This window comes from Protopterus annectens, chromosome 8.part0 (assembly GCF_019279795.1).
Source record: "Protopterus annectens isolate FY-2018-M chromosome 8.part0, PAN1.0, whole genome shotgun sequence".
Lineage (NCBI taxonomy): Eukaryota > Metazoa > Chordata > Ceratodontiformes > Protopteridae > Protopterus > Protopterus annectens.
The window spans coordinates 1,775,942,894-1,775,950,799 of NC_056741.1; the positions used below are offsets into that span (position 1 = coordinate 1,775,942,894).

The window sequence follows — 7,906 nt, forward strand, 5'->3', positions numbered from 1 at the left end:
CAACTATGCAGTTTCATATAAGTAATCCATTGGTATAAATGTGTAACCAAGTCATAAAAGTAGAGCTTTTTTCGCCGAGCCTCCACTAAAAATGGGTTATGTGACCCACATGGACCATCCTGGTAAACAATTATCAAATAAAAAAATAAAAAAATAAATAAATAAAACAGCAGCAGGTGGAGGGACTAAATTTCTGTGCGATTCACTGAGTTTAAAGAAAATAAATCACAATATACAAAACAGAAGAAGGTAATAAAGCAATATAAAATAGAAGAAACCAAAAACAAACTAACCTTTCCCTCACAGCAAGTTGTGGCAGAGTCTGGGTGAGCTTTTTCAACAATCATAAATAATGCAGCTTCTACATTTGGGGAAATGATAAGGGTCAATCCATCCTAAGTGGAATGAAAGAACATCAGCCAGGGGAACCACTCTTATGGCCAGAGCACTCCCCCTGCCAGGTAAGTATTTCATTGACAACTATTTATGTGGATGACCACAATGGGAAAGAACTAGGGCTGTGCAAAAAAGCGTAGCTTTGTGTAAGTAAAATTACCATAGCAGTAGATGTTTGATTTATCACTGCTGCATTAGCATTAGCTATAATGGGTTGTGTCTTGCATAGGATACAACAGCTGGCCATCTTACAAAACATCAAAGGCAACTTCAATGCACCCAAATCGTTATTCAGGTCTATGTTCGGTTATTGAATGGAAAAACATTGAATGGCATGTTTCATCGAACATGCTGTTCATTGAGCCATTTGAGTAGGACCACATTACAGTAGGGATCAGGAAATTTGCCCTTTCCCCACTGTAGTGTGATCTTAGAGCTGGAATCTATAATTAGCAAGGGGTGTTGGGGGTACAGCCCCCCACATGAGGAATTTCGCTGAACAACATTTTTGATGTAATGCCATTTGGTGATTTTTCCATTTCTGTTATTCATGTCTAGCTATTACAGATTGAACATGACATGGAAGGGAAAATGGGAGACCTGGATTTTGATAAATGTGATCTCTCCACCAAAAAAACAACAACAAAAACATTTCCCTTTTGACTCCCTTTTCACAAACCCCAAACCTGGAATCTGCAAAGTCAGGACATTTTATGATGGGACTATACAGATGTTATGTAACAAAGGAGTTTTCTCATGTGGAGTACTGCTATAAGAATCATGAGAATCAGAAGTCATGAGTCCCAGAATCCTGAGATGATCCCCATCTGAAACAGTAGTCTCAGTGGCAAAAGTCAAGAATAAATCTAGATATAGATCTACTTTTTCCAGTGGAAGAAAGGCTCTTTGAAATGAGATATCTAGGAGACACTCCAGGAAAACAATCCTATGAGAAGGAGTCAAATAAGACATTTCGGTCTTCTCCTAGAACTTCAGCCTGTGTAGGAGATCCCTGACCAGGTGTGATTCCTGACAATGTGAAAATGACGCTACAAAGATAAACAAGTCATCTAGATAAAGAAAAATGTGACTACCTTACTGTCTGCAGTAGTGTCTCATAGGAACTAGACACTTTATGAATATTCTTGTGGCAGTGGATAGACCAAAGGGTAACAGACAACCTTAACAAACATCTGAAATCTGGGTCTATAAAAATGCGTGAATATGCAGCTTTTAAATCTAATGTCACCAGAAACTCAAATGAGAAATAATGCATAACAAATTGAACTTGGCCACTGTCACAAACAGGCTTAGAAGGGAATGATCCAAAACTAGAGTCCATGAGTTGCCTTTGTTTGGCACCAGAAATATTGAAGAAATCCTGTTGCATAACTGAAGAGGACAGACAGCTTTTGTCACACCTTAAGACAACAGAGAAAAGAGCAATTTGGTTTTGCAGATGAGAAGGAATCCCTCAAAAAGGTGGAGTGACCCCACTGCCATCTGTACCTTTATGGATTACTTTCAGAACCAATCTCTCTGAAAGTATCTGCTGACAATTAGAAAAATGGAGGTTCAGACTTTCTGGAAGGATTTAGGGTTTCCTAGGGTGGGAAGTGTGGTAAAATATGTGTAGATAGTCATTCAGAGTTATTAGACTGTCCTTTATTCTAAGGCGGTTCCTCCTTTCTTTTTGGAAACTCCATGCCATTGCTTTTTAAATGTCTACTTACAAGCAGCTTGCTGAGTTTGTTTATTTTGCTTCTTTGAAAAAGGTTGTACAGGTAGCAGCAAACCCCCTGGGAAACGTAAGGCTGAAAAATCTGAATGATTCCTTGAATCAGCTTAGCTTTCTCATCAAACTTTTTAAGGAACTCTGCAGAAGATGGTCCAAAAGCTAGTTCTCTATTCAAGGGAGAGTTCAAAACTTCATGTTTGATGTATTCCAGAAGTTTCTGACTGCAGCCAAGTAAGGCTCCTTATGACACTTGCAGTGCCGGTAGCCCTCGAAATGGCATCTGCAGAATCATAAGCACATTTTAAACAGTAGGAGGTCACTTGAGACGCAGAAGCAATTAGGTCACACAAACACATTTTATCCTCAGAAGAGGAAACAGATTCCAAAATATTCCACATGTTCACAAAAGAAGGCAAGCATAAACCTTAGCATACAAGCTTGATAGTTGTGAATGTTAAAATTAAGAGTTGCAGAAGAACACTCTTTTTCTCAAATCTATCAAAAGCATTCCCATTCTTGCCAGAAGGTGAGGGATTGGTATGAACCAGATGTTTAGCAGTGGTTTGGTTCACAAGACAAATAATTACTGGCTCTGGTCTGGGATTAGTATATAAAAATTTATAAGAATGAGGAACTTTATACAATCTATCTTATACCTCTCAACCTCTTAGAGCAAAAAAAATCTGGACAAAGCCTAAAATGATGGGGGAAAAAATAGCGACACATTTTAAATATTGCTCTTACAAACTTAGAAAGCTGATAGAATAATAGGTTTTGCATTAGAATGAATTTTCTCAAGGATGTGGCATCTTAAAGTCAAATGTTTGTCATTCTTTAATGACTTAAATCCTCAGCTATTTTCCAGAAAGGTACAGACTTTAGGAGGAACACACAAAAATATGAGGCAAAAATCTGGATATTCTGTGAAAATCTGTACATTTGAGAGGTATCTGCTTTCCTGGAGTCAGCAGGCTTTCTGTCAGGCAAGTTGCAGGCTGACAAACACATCCTGCAGTGCTGATAGAACAGGAGGACCTCTGCAGTAGATGGCTCAAAAACCAAGTCTCTTTCCAAGGGAGAATACAAAACTTCATCTCTGACATCTTCTGGAAAGTTCTGAAAATCAAATTGCAATAAATTATAATACTTCTTCAGTGACAGTGGAATATCATTATGTTCCCACTGAAACAACTGATTAATTCAGGAAATAATTTCAGAAAAAGATAGTCCTTCAAAGGGACTGGCAGTCATCACAATCTTCTCAGAAAATGAACCAGAAACCTGAGGAGAAAAATCTTGAACTTCTTCAGAAAATAAAGAATCTTTTTCCTTTACCAGTAAGCAATAAAATGTAATGGCTCAAGAGCTTGAAAAAAATAAGCTAAGCCCAATAAAGGAGAACAGATATGCCTTAAGTTTTTTGTTACTTTGATAGGAATTACTGAAGAAGGAGACCCACTTTGCAAGGCAAGCATTATGGGGTCTTCCTTCCTCCTTCTCCAAGGATCAACAACAATAGTTTTCTCTTTCTCACCAAGAGCACTCTAACAGCTGCAGAGGACATGTCTAACCTCTGGGTTCATTGTGTCTGTAGGGACTAATGCAAAGTGAGCAAAGGAAAAAGTTGAATGGTCTGAAGGACCATAAATGGCCACAACAATCACCCATCTACAGCTGAGTCACTTTAGCAGTCTGCTGTGGTGACAAAGGCTGTTAAGAAATTTTCTTACTTTTTGTGGTTGGAAGAAGGAAAAACAGAGAAACCAACAAGTTGTTCTATGCTTAAGTCAAAGAAGATGCCTAATGCTCAGGGAAGCCTTACAGCAGCAGTTGGTAAAACAGGTAAGTAGTAAAAAAAAGTCATTTTCTCACCAAAACATAAACTAAAACCAGTTTAAACAATTACCCCTGCCTCAAAAGGTAAAATTCCACTATTTTGCCTAAAATGAGTAGTTTTAAACTGGTTTTAACAAATTGTTTCCACAATCCACCATATCACCAATGCACTCACATCTCTCAACGGGTATGTTATGACTCTGTCATAGCTCATGTTGGAGTGAATGACTCGAGATGTACCACCCTGGACAATATGAAAAGAGACATGATCATGCCTAGCCTTATGCAACATTCTACCATCACCCAAAATGATGCCTCAATGCAAACAGAAAATGACTGACTTTAATAATTGGCTTAGTTTCTGGTATCATTCCAAGGGGATCCAGTACCTCACAGCCTGGGATGACATGATTAACAAATCACAATGCTTTGCCAGATATATCCTGCATCTGTCTCCCTTGGGCTTCAGGCTCCTGGCAAAGGCTTTTGCCTCCCCATAGTGCCTTTTTTAGGCAATGCCATGAGGTCAAAACTACCAACATGAAAATTTCATTAAAACATAAATTAAAGGTCATGCTGCTAAACGCTAGGAGTTTAGACATGAAACTGCACTCATTGCAAGCATCCTTAATCCTGGAAGAAGCTGACATTTGTGCAGTCATAGAAACCTGATTCCAAGCTGCAAACAGTACCCTAGCTATACCAGATTACTCATCTTATCATTCATTCAGACCCCAAACCATGGTGAGCAAAACAAAAGGAGGTGGAGTTACAATATATGTAAAAGACATACATACCTCTAGGCTGGTCAAACAGTATGATGTACAGGAAATACTCCAGGTGCAGTTAACAATTGACAAGACCCCTGTTCAAATCATAGCTAGCTATAGGCCTCCAACTCTGACTCAAGATGCCCATTCCACCTATCTGGACCTCTATCAGGATTAAACCCTTTACCCGGATGCTGGGTGACTTTAACTATCCAACCATAGAGTGGAAGAAATACTCATGCCAAAAGACAAATGCCTAGAGATTCCTTGATTTTGTCAATGCAAATGCCTTGGACCAATTGGTTGACACCCCACAACAGGTGAAAATATCTTGGAAATGGTATTAACCAACATGAGTAACCGCTGCAGCATCCCTACAATGTCATAATCCCTGGCAGGATCTGACAACAAAGCAGTCACTTTCGAATTCACCATCTACCCCAACTCCTTCTAGCTAGGGGCAAACAAAAAATAACTTCTCCAAAGCTGATTACAACCTCCTGAGGGAAGGTATAAACAGTTTCACAGCCCCCTCTCCCCCTCCATAGGAACTGGCACATATGTCCAAACCTACAGCAAAGTAGTCTATGAGCATTTATATACTGTAGCTGCATGGAAAGAGGTATACCAGACAGGATGAACTCATCCTCCTCAAGAAAGAGTAAACCTGTCTGGTGGACAACTACAATAAATAAACTTTATAAAAAAAGGAAAAAAAATGCTGTCCAGGACCAAGAAGGAGCAGGTGCCTAATTGGAAACAATCTCTCCTTAGCCTGAACAAGCAAATAATAGCACTAGTGAAATCCTCCAAAGCAAACTTTGAGTCCAAACTGACCACATCTACTAAAGACAATCATAAGGCCTTTTTCACATATGTCCTGCAATCTCAAGTGAATCACCCAGATCTCCTCAGAAATGGTGGTCAAGGACACTGCATACACAAACACTGTAGAAATAGCCAACCTGCAGCCAGACAGGTTCAATGAAAACTTCACTCCATTGTCCCCCCATTAGTAAAAGAGGACATCCCCAGTAACTTCCCCCCTCTACTTATCTCTAGGGAGCAAGTCATCACTGCCCTCTCAAAGGCAAAAAAAATACAGCCTCCATGGGACCAGATAACATCCCAGGCTGCATCCTACATGAATTCAGGTAGGAATTTGGAGCACCATTAAGCACCCTATTCAACCAAAGACTGAGTACCAGCTTTGTCCCAGCTGAGTGGAGGACAGCTACTGTCATCCCTTTGCACAAAGTTGTAGCATCCACCGATCCAGAAAGTTATAGACCCATCAGCTTAACTATCCTGATCTGCAATGCCATGGAGCTGATTATCATGAACCTCATTAACAAGGACATTGGCAACCTCCAGACACTTGATCCCACACAGTTTGGTTTTGTCAAGGGAAGGTCATGTCTGTTAAATTTGGTAGATTTTTTGAGACAATCACCAAGGCCATAGATGAGGGGAATATAGTGCACACTGCCTACCTTGACCTGGCCAAAGCCTTTGATACTATTCCCCACAGGTATAATACATAAACTCTCTCAACTAGACAGCAATCCTTATGTCACCAGGTGGGTAGCAAACTGGCTCACTGATAGAACTCACCTAGTCAAACTAGGGGAAGCCACCTCAAGTAGTAGACCCGTAACAAGCAGTGAACCCCAGGGATTGCTCTTGGGCCTCTGTTGTTTGGGATATACTTCTCGGAGGTGCAGATCAAATCTAGTGGGCTATGGCTGATCAAGTTTGCAGATGGCTGCAATCTGGGTGTTGTCGTCAATTCCCCTAGTAAAGTGGACTGGTGCCAGAAACATGGCGTCAAACTGAATGCCAAAAAATGCATCATCATCCCTTTTGGAGAGAGTGACATCCCCACAAATTATCACGTTAATAATAAGGTACTAAGCATGCAATCAGTCGTGAGGGACTTGGGCACCCAGGTTGACAGCAAATGGACTTTTGACCACCATATTGCCTCTGGTGTACGGAAAGCTTTCTACATGGCCCACCTCATTAGTAAGGAGATCTCATCCAGGGACAAGGTGGTCATAACATCCCTGTATTCTTCTCTTGTAAGACCTTTTATTGAGTAGAATGCCCCTTTTGTCATGTACCTTACAAAGCACATGCAGCAGCTGGAGAGACAACAGATGTTCCTTACCTGGAGAATCCAGGGCCTCAACCATCTGCCCTACACAGACAGGCTAAAAGCCCTGCCCCTCTACTCAGTCTCCTACAGACTCCTCAGATGGGACATCTGTCTGGCATGCAAAGCAATCTCAGACCACACCTTGATGGGACTGCTGCATATCCGCAAGTCAAGCGCCACTCGAGTAACCCACACGTAACCTCAACCTGGTCTTTGAAATCAATAGGACGTGGAGGGACAGATTTATGTCCCAGAATCTCCCCCTTTTGTGGAATAGACTCCCTCTCCACGTAAAGCAGAGTACCTCATTAAACATTTTTAAGCGCAATCTGGATAACTGGATAGGGAAAAGAAAATAATCCCCCTGGGATTCCACCTGTTTCCCTGCTGGACAGTGACATAGGGTCCTAACTTGTTGGAACATGGGCTAAGTTCTTGGCTAGGCTTGTAAGGGCCTCAGGTCCAATAGCCTAGTAACTTCTTTTGATCCTATGAAAAGAAAAAAAGTATCTTGCCTGTTTAAAAGGTACTAAAAGTAATGTGACAAAATAAACACTTTCCTAGCTTAAAATGTATATTTTCACAGAAACAACTTTAGCAGCTGTTATAAAAACTAAGTATGTTTTTTATTCGCTGAAAGAAACTTATCTGTCCACTAATGGAAAGCATTAGCAGACCATCAATCCTGGAAAGCCTGGAAGAGGAACTCTCTTCAGTAGCAAGAAAGCTCTGAAGGGCTTAGTGCCTAAACCATTGCTTTCCTTCAGCTCATCTCAAGCTGAACAGTGTGGGTGTGTGTGTGAGGTGTCCTGATGCTTTGGAAGATAGCCTGCTGTTGTATTCTATGCAGGCTAGAACCCGTATAATTAAGACTAGCACATCCGTGATCATGATGACCATTACAATCGACCTCTTTAAACGTCTGCATTCTGATTGGTATACTTTGCTATGACTGAACTTCCATGGACCAGAATATGTCAGAGTTGTAGCACAGTCACTTGTGGGTAT

At 40.7% G+C, this 7,906-nt stretch overlaps 1 pseudogene; it reads right to left on the minus strand.

The window, feature by feature from the left end:
• Nucleotides 1-326: 326 nt before the first annotated feature.
• On the minus strand, nucleotides 327-469 carry LOC122809828 (annotated as a pseudogene).
• Between the last annotated feature and the right edge of the window lie 7,437 nt (nucleotides 470-7,906).